The 13,656-nt window shown below is 42.6% G+C and overlaps 1 protein-coding gene across 1 annotated transcript in view; it reads left to right on the top strand.

The window, feature by feature from the left end:
- Positions 1 to 13,656, top strand: part of LOC148184954 (uncharacterized) — a 46,397-nt gene that overhangs the window by 30,334 nt on the left and 2,407 nt on the right. Inside the window, 1 exon segment of the mRNA XM_088051883.1 lies at positions 12,778 to 12,860. The gene's annotated coding sequence lies outside the window, so the exon portion shown is untranslated.

Raw genomic sequence — 13,656 nt, 5'->3', positions numbered from 1 at the left:
ACTGGTTCAATAGTAAACTACATAAGAAATCAGAAAATTGTCATGCAGCAAAGAAAGAATTAAGTAAGTCAGATGGGAGCTGGTTGTGGAGTGATTCAAAGCCCACCAAGGTGAAAGGGAAGATTCTATTCTTCAGATACCAAACCTAACACGGACTCTGAAGCTGGTCTGGAAATAACCATGAACCTCACTTTTGGGAGAGGGAACATCAAGCCTTGTAGTCCTTACCTGGTAAAGTAACACCTTCTCCTTTGTTTGGGCAGTAAAGAAAGGGTTGTGCCAAGTCAAGTTTGTCTTCCTAAGCCTCCCTATTGGTGACTCGTTGCTTTTCTGTCAAAACACAGTTGGAGGAAGCGGGGGAGACAGCTCTCTCTGTTTTTAGGGGTTCCAGTTACATTTTTATTTTCCTTGAAAGTATTTTGTCCTTGATTTCTCTGTGAAAAGCCCACACAGACATAGGATGCTCTGAAGCATACTTAAATGTATCAAGCTTTAAAAGCATGAGGAAAAAAAGTGGTGTAGGTTTTTTTTTCCTTCTGTTTTGTTGGATTATTCGATCAGTGATTGCTGGAGATATTACAATAGCAACCGTTGGAAAGCTAGGCAAGGCATTCTATGAAATCAAATGAAAGAATTAACATACTTAAACAGCTTTATTCCCACTTCATTTTGTTTACCTCTCTCTTGCTTCCTATGAGGTCTGTAATGGCCAATTTCTGGCTGAAGTGTGGTGTTACAGGTGTGGAACAGGGGAAGTTGATCAGGGGCACATACACACAGTCGTTTTGTGTCCATCCCAGGCAGAGGAGCTATGCTTGCAGGAGTGCACATGCCTGCACCCCATGGCACAGGGATCTGCTTTCTTGCCTGAACTACAGGGGTTGTTTTCCTGAGGTTTTATAGCCATTTTGGACAAGTTGGCATGATGGCTCTGTTACGCGGTGTGGATTTTTTTTCTTTTAACAGTGATCTCCAAAGAGATTATTTTTAATGAATGTGTCCTTTTTTTCTTACTCAGTGCATAAAAATGGCTCAAGGGCTCATATTCTTTCTCTGTCTCCCTTGCTGGCCTCTCCTCAAACAACAAAAGAAAGGCATCTTTCTTTTCTTGACTTGGAGTTAGCAACGATGTTAGTTTTGGGATTTTTGAATTTTCTCAGTGGGGCGAGTGCGTTTTTGTTTTGTTTTGTTTTGTTTTTTTTTAAATCTGTTTTTTTTGGGGTCGGGATTTTATTGTGGAGAGGGGTCTGGGGATCTTGGGTCTCGCTGCACTTGTGTGAACTCTTAACACCTTAATTGAAGGGGTGGAGATGCTGAATCACTAACAAAGACCTCCTTTATCCAAAATGTTAATCAATCATTGACGTTAAATAAGTGTGAACAAAACCAAGCAAAAAAAAAACCCACCCTAAACAAGTTTTTGTGTAAGTCCCCCTCCCATTCAGCTGCTCATCTTTGGTCAGGTTAATGTGATAAATTCTTTTGGGGGTGTATTTTGTCCTTGTGCACTTGGTTTTTGCAGTGTTTGGTAAAAGTTCTGTTTATGATTTCCTAGTGTAGTTTTCCCAATAGGTTATTTAGCTTCTAGATATCTAAAGATGTTCTGGGAGAAATTGTGATTTGCTCTGGTGTGGGGGAGTAGCTGGACTATGATGGTACTGTTGTGACCATCTTTTTGTATGCTAGGGTTTTTATTTTCTTGTTTGTTTAGGGGAGGTATTTTCCTTTGCTCTCTTGTGATCAGTTAATTTGTTTATTGGTCAACACAATCTTCTAAGCTAGGCAGGACCTGAATTTTAATGTGAAAGAAAATAAATAGGTTTCTGCTCATACAGCCAGAAACTTCGTAGATCTCTTCTGTATATTATGAATACAAAGGGTGTGGACTCTTTCTTCCCTATGCTTTCCCCCTCCTTCCTCCCCATCTTGGCATTTCATCTTTACAGTTCATGTGCTTGGATTGTTTTCAGTTAGGGTTAGTCCACAGCCAAACTGCATTTGTCACCTAATATCCAAATATAGAAACCAAGGCGACTGTAAGCCACGAGGCTAAAATATTCATATACTACAGCTTTTCTGAGCAGTTTATATATTTGATGTGGATAAGAATGGAGTACCTTTGATCCGTATTTCCTAGCTATTCAAAGGCTTGCTACTCTGCAGTACATTGACTTTCCATACCTATTTCTACATGTTTCTTCCTAGATGTTGTTTTTTCCTCTGAGTTCTTGACATGGTGTGTCAATTCTCTTGCCTCACAAACTGTGCCTATGGCTTAGGAATTTTGCTGGTCTTTTATAAATTCAATAGGAAAAAAACCCAAACCCCAAACAACAACAGCTTTATTCTGTAAAGCAATTACACTAAAGTGACTATTGAAACTAATTCCTATCTTAAATGTGAGCTGTGCTACCTTGCAGGGCTTCATCTCTTCTGCTTTGTAGAAGTTTGTCAGAGTTTCTTCATAGCAATTCAGGCAACCTTCATGAAATCCTTCTAACTCATTTGTGTGGCCTTGGACTTCACAGAAATCTCTGTGCCTCCCTAAGGTCTGTGGTCTGTTTACATAGATATGAAGTCCTTTAACCCAGCAAGTTTTGCTGTGGGCTTGGATTTCCTGCTTACAAGCTCTGCTGGAGTCCCTCTAGTCTTCCTGCTGGCAAAATAAAGGTGTTAACTCAGTTTTTCAGAGCAATTTGTGAATGGAAGAAGATTTCATTGCTGAAATTTTTTTTCAAGCACTGCTCTGCCTATTGAATTTAAAAGAGCTTTCCCCTATGTACCCTTACTTGTCTGTTAAAGTTTGTTTTTTTGACTGCTTTAAAGGTTTAATTGTTTTGGAGCTTGACCTCCTTTGTGCTATACAAGTCCAGAAGAACAGGAACTTTATTCATAAGTAGGAAGTCCAGATAATCTTGAAGAACTTGAACAAAAAAAATCTGTCTGTTGGGAAATTTCTGAAGGATTGTCTTTAAGACCATGCAGGATCACAAATGCTGGTTAGCAGCAACAGGTGACATTTAATGTGCTGAATCCAAGTGAACTGTTCCAGTGTTAACTTTTGATTTTTATTTTCAAAGAAGCAGGGGTGTGCTTTGTGATAGCACTCTTACCTGTGGGCTGAGCTGCCCTCTGTTCCTAATCCTGTGAGCACTTCCTTCAGTGCTAGAGTAGGGTTTTGAGGAGTCCTTCTGTTTTGACTCTGCAGCACCCTGCTGTGTGTGCTGGTGCCGCTGTTTTGGAGTAGCTGGATGCTGGAACGGATCAGGGAGCTGATTTGGGTTAGAAGTAGCCTGGCAAAGAAATGATGATACTTAGCCTGCATCAGTTTGCCAAACTGGTTTGCTGTTTGGCCATGGGCACATCAGACAGTGTGGTGCAGGGGTGGGAGTAAATATTGGTACCAGCAGTTCTCTAAGCTGGCATTCCTGCCAAAAGGAATGCTCATCTAACTATACCCCTAAGAGTGCTAAAAGTGCTAAATGTTTTTTACACCTGTTTCTTACAGCTTCCCTTGCTTGAGAACAGTTCCTCCAGATTACCTTGCTCTTTTTGCCAGAAATGATCTCTGAACATATATGCAAGGTATCAAAAGAGTAGCTCTCTTTAAGAAGATTTAAGTAGGGCCAACAGAAGAGTGTGGTGGCTTAGCTATGGAAGAGTTTCTGCTGCCTCAAGACTTTCTGATGGTACACAACATGTACTGTAAAGTGACGATAGACTATTTAGTATGGTTGCAATTAAGCAGTGAAACTCATGCTGTGAGTATCTTGCTGAGGAGCAAGAATTCTACAAGAGTTAAAAAGCATCAGATGTCTTTAAGAATATGAAGAATATTCAATTATCATAATCAGTGACAGTAGAAATTTTGGAAGAGGTATTAAGCCTGTGGTCTAAACCTTTTTTATTCTGCTCTAGCAGTTGTTCTTCTATATTGGGAAAGGGAGGGATGGAATAGCCTGTTGTGCCTGGGTTTGCTGCAGGGTTCTCACACTCCTGTCTGGAAACTTGATTGAGAACCAGTGTATGAGATGTGCCCAGATAGGCTTCTGGTTGGATCCTGGTGAACCACTCTGAAATCTGGTCAAGTTACTAAACTGTGGCTATTGTGAAGTGAACTGCTGCTTCACAACTTTTAACATTTTCTTTATTCCTACTTCTGTGGGTTGTTCTTACCTATTTTTTTTTTTTTTTCAGAGTTGAGTCTGAGCACTCTGGTTTTGATCTACTTTGACAACACTAATTGAATTCATTTTAAATACTGTTATGAAATTTCAGTTAACTATATCTGAAGAATGAATGTTATCTCTTTAGAGAGATCCCTTTTTTTCAGACAGACTTTAAAGCAGAAGTGGGATTTTCATTGTTTGGCCTCCAAGAAAATACTTGTGGAATAGGGGAGGGAGATGAACAGTGGAACTGTAGGGTGGTTGGCCTGTTTGTTTTTTAAAGCCTAGGCAGAATCAATGAAATCCTTTTGAAGGAAGGAAAAAGGAAAGTGCCTTTTACCACTGACATGATTTCTTTCAACAAAGAAAGATGGAGCAATGTCCTCTGAGATTTCACTGAAAATTGGGTGCTGTAGTCTTGAAAACAATGCTGGTTTTAAGTGCTCCTTAGTGGTACAGTCGATGGCATAAAGAGTGGATGACATACACAATAATTTAGCTGCATATGGAATCGAGGGAGAGCTTGCTGTTTTCTCTATTGAGTTCAGAGCAGTTGTTGTTCAGGCACAGATAGCCACACAGCTGCCTGTTCCACTCTTCAACTGGCAATTACTCTGAGCTGGGTGTCTTGTTTTCATGGCTGTTTGGCCTCTTAAGAAAGCAGTGCCACTGTGTTTTTCCTCCTTGGCTTTCTGATGGGGCTCTGTCTGCATAGTAGCAAAGCAAGAGAGCTTTAAATCACTGACTCACCTTGTCACTGGATGATCTCCATGTGCCTGTGGTTGTCCTCTCTGCCTTCTGAACAAAGGGTGCAGGTATCTGTTTTACCTTATCAGCGGGGTGGCTGGGGCCCATGGGCTCTTTTAATACCAGGGTTGCTTGGATTTGGTGGCAAACTTGGGAACTGAGCTTGGCTCTTAATGTGCCTGTGATTTATCTACTCGACCATGTTACTTACGCTCTACAAATTGCTTTAAGTCTGTGACTGCCTGTGTATGTTGTGTCAAGCTATCTTTGCCACCTTTGCAGTTGTGAAGACCTGAACAAAAATTCTGGTTTAGTGGTTCACTGATAGAAACACCAGGTAAGATCAAGCAGTGCAAACCATTTTTCAGGTTGCTCAGAGCTCTGGTTTCTGCATTTTGCTAAACTGACTTCTTCAGGTGTCTTGATACCACTGTTCCACTGCCTGTGAAATGGCAATGTTTTATCTATGTACCAATCTGGATTTGTTTGAGGATTGATTAGAAATGTACATGCAGTGTAATATAAAACCAGGCTGTAGCCTGTTGAGGTGAGCAGCCACAGCCTCAACAGGGACAGCTGGTACAATGGACAGTTAAGGCAGTAGTATGTACAGAGAAACTCTTTTCAAGGACTTCTGCTGGTGGAATGCAAGTTTTCTACCGTATTTTATATGTATGTATGAGGAAAAAAAGTAAAAAAACATCAGGTCAAAATTATTTGACAGCTTGTTAGCAAGAAAACACTTTCTTCTGCCTCTTGAAAATAATAATTTTATATATATACATATGCATATATACAAAAAAAATATTTAACCTTCTTGTGGTTGGGGGATAGAAGGTTGAAACTGTCAGGCAAATAGCCACTATCCAGCAGAAATGCTTCTTAATGCTTTAGTGAAAGCCAGCTTTGATTTGACAGTTATGAGGCTTTGAAAATAGCGCTGTGTTTATACAGCACAGTAAATACTTTGAAGTGCGTTAGGCTGTGCTGTACATGCGTGGCTAACTAGAGGAATATTAAATGCCTACATCTTGTGTTGAGTGAGGGAGGATCCTGCAGCAATTGGAATTGCATGCTCCTCGTACTTTTATAAGATCGTGTCAAAGCAGTAGATTTGATAATAGACCTGATTATACAATTGCTTAATTTCTTGTCAAAATAACATTTTTACGTGCAGCATTCTGAGATCTTTGAGGTGACCTCATGTTATTTATCAAATGTCAGTTTTTCATCCCAGCAGCTTTGATATAATCATGTAGCATCGTGGAGTACTGTGTACATGCAGTTTTTGCTTGCTGGAGTTCTTTAAAGTGCCTTACTCCTTAGAAGAGTCATTGCTGTCTGGAAGATCCTACATTTAACGACTGGGAAGCCAGTATGGAATCGCTGCACTGTGTCACTGAGGGTCGTGCTGCCTCTCCCGTGCCTAGTGTGGGTCTAAAAGCAGAGAAATGAGAGGTTCAGCACACCAGGGACAAGCACACCCTGGCACACATTTTACCCAGCAGTAAGCTGCAGGGGATGTAGTAACTCTTCAGCTGTGCTCCCGTGGGAATGCCGGGCTTGTGGCATTGAGCTCCCCAGGTGCCTGAGAACAGCAGGAGGCCTCGTGTAAAGAAGCAGAGCAGAGGGATGGCTGGTGGTGACAGTCCTGAACGAAAACTGGTCTGGCAGGCACTGCTGGAAGGTAGTGATGCTCAGGGGAGCCTTGGGAAAGTGCTCATTTGGGAAGAGAGGGACCAGAGAGCTGTAAAGGTGAAGGTTAACATGAAGGAAGGTGTATGGCTCGCCCCCAGCAATTCCGACTGGTGTCGTGTGTCATGTCCCCTTGCAACAGACTGGGGAATTACTGCTTGCTGTAGCACTGGGGTTTTTCACAGAGGAGCTCTGTCCTGTACTGACCCATCCCAGTCCCACTTAGCTTATGAAAACTGACAAGATTGCAGCCCAAGGAGTTACGCCTGAGGATTGCTCCTTATCTTTCATTCTGAAAGCCTATTGAAGGGGATACCAAAAGGGAAGAAAAAAAGCACTTGGGTTTTTTTCTGTGCTGAACTGATTGGCGACTTGTTTCTCCCAAGTCTTTTGTTAAAGCAGTGTGGTGTTAATACTTGTAGAAGAACAAACTGCTGTCTCCTTGGTCCTGTCTCCCCATCCAGTATTTCAGCATATTTTCCCCAAGCCCCTTTCAACAGATTAGTTTCTAGAGAATGAGCTGCTGGCAAGCTCGATGCAGGTGTCTTTTACCTGTGGTTGTTCATGCTGATGTCCCTATTTAAATTTTTGAAAAAATAAGCCCAGAAAAGTAAGGGGAAAGAGATTGCCTGTGGCTTCTCCTAACTCCTGAAAAGTAAATGAAGTTTTGACAGAAGCCAAAGCTATGAAAGCAGGCCATGGAAAACTCTGATGCTAAGGCTATTAACTGCTAACCTGACATGGAAAGCAGCAGAAGCCTGTCATATATTAGGAAAACACTGTTAAAATGTTTCTTGAAAAATCCCCTTATTGCTCAAGATTTTGATCTTTATTGGTGTTAAGAATAGCTGGAACGCCACAGCAGCCCAGCTGGTGCTCAGGTAAGCGACGCTCCACGTAGGGAGCTCCAGTCTGCACTTGTAAAGTACACAGAGTGCTCCCAGCACAGCTAACAGAGGTGGAACTGAAGTGAGGTTGGCAGCTGTGCTGGAGTGTGCCGGGGCTGAGCTGAGGTCAGCACGATGTCGTGACAGGGTGCGTGGTGGCGTCCCCCGACACCCCGGCTGACCCACACCTGCCAGTGCCACTGCTGCTGGTGAAGCTGAAATGGCAGGAACACCGAGGGGAAGTGTTCATCATGTTCCTGTACAGAAGCAGATAGTTGCAGCTTAGGCTTTGAAGGTTTTTTTTTAAGGAATTTTTCTCTTGGCTTTTTCCCCAGACTGATTGCTGGAACCGTGTCAGAATCTGCCAAGGGCTTGTTCCAGTCCCAAGTGAACCAAGTAGTTCAAGTGTTTTTTACATAATGGCAGATAGGAAATTGAAAAGCTCTCAGTGTTTGTCTGTGTACACCTTGAGTTTGATCACCAGCATCCGTAAGTGTCTGTCTCCTCCACTACTTTAGGGAAGGAGTTGTACAGAGTCAGAAGTTGTCTAGGACAGCCATGCATCCCCACTGGATTAATAATGCACTGAAGCGTTGTTAAATACATTGAAAATAAATAATGTTTAATGGACATAGTTGTCTGTTTGACAAGAAGTGTTAGTGTTATTCACAACTCTGAAAAGTTATGCTTGTAAAAGTTGCAGGAAACATGTCTGTTGCAAAAGACTATTTTAGAATGATTTTTTAAAGTACCTAAAAAGACTGATTACTTATGCAGCCTTTATATCATGCCTACTGTTGATTATCCATGTACTTGTCAGAAGGAAGAGAATAGTTGCTAGATTTTCTCAGAAAAAGTGAGAGGACAATTAATTCTCTGAGCCTTTGGGTTTGTATTGTGCTTTGTCAGTGATTGTCTTCACTGTCCATTTTAAGGATGTAGAGCAAAAGGTTGAATTTTCTGTGGCCTTTGTTGTCTTGAATGGACTTCAGGAAAGATCTGTTCTTTGGGAAAGGTCCATGTATGTGGTGATAGGGGCTGGGGGGAGGTATGGGAGGAAGAGTGTACAGACAGACTCTTATTTGAGAGATGTGGATGGGCAGGCACAGGTAGGCTCAGCAGAGCTGCATTGTGTGACCACACTGTACTGCATTTGCATGGGCCTGATTAAATATTCTTACAGTTTCTGGGAGGCTTATCCTGTGGTCCTAAATTCTTACATTAAATGGAGCAACTCAAGGGAACTTCTCTCCATGTAATGGCATAGAATCTTGTGTGCCCTTCCCCTGTCTGTGTCTGTTGGTCTTCAAGGAGCTAATTTTAGGCGAGTTTGTCTTGCTCAGCCCCTTTCTCCGTGCTTCAGGGCTGGGGGTGGTAATGGGCAATAACCTACTCATTTGGAGTTTAACAGAGAGATGCTTACACACCACATGTGCAGGAGAAGGTATTTTCCCTGTGGAGGTTGCAATGCCTGGTGGAGATTGTGTAGCCTCCACATTCATGTCACCTAAACTTATTTTGCTACAAGTTCCTGATTCTTCTGTTTACTGAGAGTAATTTCTGGTATAAAACTGGGAGCAGAGAGATAATGCTGTGTTGACTTTGGAATAGCAGTGATTTCTCTGATGTGGTAAGATGGAATTCTCTGGGAGACTGTGAAAACTTTGCGTATAATTTTTTATTGTTATGGCATAAACATAGGAAAGTCCATACTGTTTCAGGATAAGTTAGGACCATCTAGAAACTGATGACTGGCTGTGAGTTGCTATCTAATCACCTTAGATGAACAACTTATCTCTACCTATCTTTAGGTATCCAAGTTACCTATCTGAAAGTACCTGAGGTATTTTCTGTCCTTGTTTAAGAAAAAAGGCCTTGTTTAAGAAAAAGGACCTGGCAGAAGATGGGCACAAATGTATTTCATTAAGCATAAGCCTGTCCATGCCTTTGCCATCAGTCAATGCTGCCTCCTTTGTGCCAGTGAGCACATGAACACCTAGCAGGATGAAACAGGAAAATTGTCTCCTGAATATTATTCATATCTGGAGTTCGTTTTCAGCTGTATCACAAGTTCTGGAAGGGATAGAGTTGGATAGGCTTAGGCTGGTTGAAGTTGCTTTCCTGAGTCCAGAACAGAGCTGGTGAGCTGAAGGTAAGGTTGCATTTTTGACAGACCTATTTGAATGGTGATGGGGTCAATCCTAGTAGTGTGACAGGCATGTGCTTTATCCATTTGTGGGAAAGGATGAGGAGGACAGCTTTTGCTAGGAGGCAGAGGCAGATCTAAAGGTGTATTTACTAGCCCTTGGTAGAGAGCCCTATCTAGAAATTTGGACTGCTTCATGGGATCAAAGTGTCTTGTGTCCCTGTATCCTCAAGTGTCATAGGGAGATGTGTGGGATGTAGAATATTCATGTCATTTTATCTATTTGCTTTTACATGATCGTAAGGACATCTGACAGCTCAATAAAAGCTTTGAATAACATGCCCTGTGTCCTCCTTGTTTCCCAGTTGCTCTCCTTATCAATGAGGTGTGTAACCAAGTACTTTATTAAACAGCAGCTTATTAGAAAGTAACGTGCAGCTCAGCTGCAAGTGTGTAAAATAAGGAAATGCTCAACAAAACTGGTAAGTGCAGCACGTGATGAAAACCAATATTTTCCAGTTTTCCAACCAGTTCTTGGATGTAGTGGAGTCACCTTTTGCCGGTGCAGCTATTCTCCCTCTCATGTGGTTGAATGAGGGTCGGAGAAATTGGAGGTGCCCTTCCCAGTAAAAATGTGCTGAAGGAGCGCGTTGGCTGATTCACTGCCTTGCCCCACCTCTCAGGTCACACGGGGAATCCACTGGTGGATGCACTTACAGAAGTTTGCTTCCTGGTGGCTGTCAGGATCAGCGGTTGCTCAAATACCTCCTGCTGCTGCTATTCTTGGTTGCCCTAAAGCTTCTGTTCCTCCCTGAGCAATCTCTTATTCCACTCTCTTTCCTTCCTTACCCTCTTTACTGTCACAGATACAATTCAGGGTGCAGGCTCAGCTTGCATTCAAAGTTATCATTTGTTTTCTGCAGCAGCAGGTCTCCAGCCTTTTTTCTCTTTCTCCATGCTGATTTTGAGCTCTTGCCACCCTCAGTCCAGCACAGACTGACAGTCTCAGAAAGGCCGTGGGGAAAATAGCAGTGTGCTCTTTCTTGTATGCAGAGAAAGGTTTCTTGCCTTTAATGCTTCATGTCACAGTCAGGCCACAAGTCTGATACTTTTATCTACTTGGTATGCCTTTATTTCATCTCTCCACATTCTCCTTCTCAAAGAGGGAGAAAAGACTGAAGTGAATCAGTGATAACTGCAGCTGTTCCTGCTGGAATAGCCATAATGCTGTACACCTCCATGTACTTGACCATTTGTCACGATCGAGCTTTTCAGCTTAAGGCCATAAAATAAGAATTTGCTGGTTTGAATTTTTTTTTAAACTTTCTGTTTACAGTACAGTAATATGGTAGCTGGTTTGTAAAAGTACAGGGGGTCAAAATAGTTAACTGAAAGGTAAACTAAGATGTGCCTTTGCATCTTGTTAGTTACTCTGTGGTAGCTGCTTTGTGTGCGTGCTCTCACACTTTTGCTCTTAAATTCACTGTGGAGCAAACTGCCTTGTGCTGACGGGCCTAAGATCGTGCAGGTGAGCAGCAGTGATGGTGCCCTAGGGAATGGAATTACAGTGCAGTAACTGGGTATCCTAAAGGATGGATGATGCCCCCCTAGCAGTCCTGAGCTATGGTCTGCAAGGCTGTCCTTCCCTGCAAAGCTGGGATTGAATGTTTCAAGGAATAGAGCTCTGAGCAATGTTTGTGATAGGTTCTCTCCATCCTTATGTGTGCTGGTGTTCACACACCTTCCTCTTGAAGGGAAAAAGTGATTTCTGTCCCTGCTTTGGTAGAGGTGTGTCAGTATTGGCACTGGCATGGCTTAGCCTGTATTGTTTCATTGGGTGGGGTGGGGGAAAGGGGAGAGGAGATATAACTGGGTAATTGGATTCAGGGATGATTGTGCTGCTGTGGTGAGTTTTACTGGATGAAGCAGCTCGTTGCGATAGGTGTTTGTTTCAGCTTCTGTCTGCAGGTGTGACTTGGCTAGATAAGGATGGTCTATCACGTTGATGATTTCATTGTTTGATTTGGCTGGTCTGGGTGGAGAATGTAGCTGCATTGTTTGGGACTAGCTTTGTAGTTTGGTTTTGTGAAGTGGATTACACGGCAGCACATTGCTACATTATTAAGGTGAAGCTGCAGTAGATAATAGTTGGAGGATGTTGGAGGGAAGAGAATATGCACAGGCTTTCACAATGCGTTTTTTTTGAGCTAACTAATTGAGCCTCCAGCTCCCACGTTTCTGCTGGGAGATCTGGTCAGCAGAATGCATTGGGATTACACAGAAAAAATTTGGTAGTGGTTTCACTTTGCAATTGTACTTTAACTGCAAGGCTGTCCATGCTGTGTAAATAGCTGAGAGTGCTCTGAGATACCACGCTGGCCCTGCCAGTGTGAGTGTTGTCTGGATTCATACTGTTCTTGCAGCCTCTACAGTTTTCACAGTGGGTGAGGGAGAAGCTGGCAGGTCACTGCTCTTTTTCTACTAACCTCAAATTTACCAGTAAACCGTTCTTCAGAGCCTGCATTTCCTTATATTGCTGAACTTTCAGGCACTTAAATTTGCTTTGGATTCCCTTCTTCCTGTAGGGTATGCAATGATGTGAAGTTGGAGCTGCCAGAGCAGTAGATAGTGCTTCCTCCTTCTAAAACCTTCCTGGTTTTCCCCTAGATATGATTGCCTTGCTTTACCTGATACTTGATGTTTCTGTTTATACAATGTCTGGCTGTGGAGGAGGTTGCATATATGAAGCACAAGGGTTTGGCAGGAGTTGCTGGGCACATTGTAAGGGGTTGGTGAGCCTTTGAAGAGAGGTGGGTGCAGAAAAGGGAAGGTGACATGTCCAAGTTTTGTGCCAGCTTCTCTAAGCACAGATGAGCTCATGGGAATCCAGCTGGCTAAACATGGGAGTGCTAAAGCAGGTCTGCCCTATTTCCCCTCTGTGGCCAGCATGGATCTTCTGAGTCTTCCAGTCTGATGGTGGCTTCTTGTGTGATGATAAATATGAGCAGAGGCTTCCCCTTGTTGGAGGTTCAGAGCAACTTTTGATTTCTCTGCTTCTGTGGTTGGATGCATGGAAGGGGGTGCACAGCTTGGCTGTGAGTTTTTGTTGGTGAAACTTCTCTTCTTTTTCCAGGTGACTGTTTTTTGTGAGACAAGTGGTTTGCAACTCATGGCCTCCACAATGAGTACTGCAGTGTCGTGACACCAGGGGTCTTGGTAAGCTTCTTGTTGGAAAAACAAGTATCTATAATATCTCCATGAATGCAGATCTATCGATTTTGTCTCTGCAGTTAATGTTTGAATTAATTTAAAGCCATCCAAATCGTAGGCTGCAAGCAAGTGGGGTGGGGCTACATTTTCACCTGTTCTCACCTCCTCTTCTGAGCTTGTAATGGTAGTGATGTGGTTACATGATGAACCAGGTCAGGGGGCAAATCCAGCTGAATAGAAATTTCTGTTGTTTCCCTTGGGTTAGTTCCCATTCAGATCTTTCCCTGATGTGGTCAGGAGAGGTGGTGAGAATGAGTAGCCTGTCGAACCATCCCTTTTCTCTGCAACCTTTGCCTGCCACACCTTAAAGCCATCCTGAAAATACAGCCTTGGATGGAGCTTTCCAAAATGTCTTTTAAAGTGTTTTGACCATTCACTGTCACTGACTCTGCCTCTAATTTCAAAGCAATGGTATAAGCTTTGCTATGGCAGTCAGATTCCAGCTGCAAAAATACATTTCTCTAGAGTTTTTCCATTATTGAACCCTAGATTCCCAGGCATATATATGTTAGAAGTGCATTGAGAAAAATCATGAGACATTCCATTTCACATTATAAAAGATGGTTCCCCATGTGCAGAAATAAGAAGCTGAGGAAGTTGACTTGCTGTTGTTCCTCCCATGAATATAGTGATGTATCCTTTATAGCTCTCTCTGGTAAGAATAAATTTAAACTGAGATTGGAAAACACAGTTCCCTTGCACAGTGCATCAGTTCCAATATATGGAAGATGCATGTATATAC

The sequence above is a fragment of the Pseudopodoces humilis genome, chromosome 2 (assembly GCF_049639895.1).
Source record: "Pseudopodoces humilis isolate 2021_Gansu_Grassland_sample_001 chromosome 2, ASM4963989v1, whole genome shotgun sequence".
Classification (NCBI taxonomy): Eukaryota; Metazoa; Chordata; class Aves; order Passeriformes; family Paridae; genus Pseudopodoces; species Pseudopodoces humilis.
The sequence above is the reverse complement of the archived record's forward strand: the minus strand, read 5'-3'. Positions and strand labels throughout refer to the sequence as shown.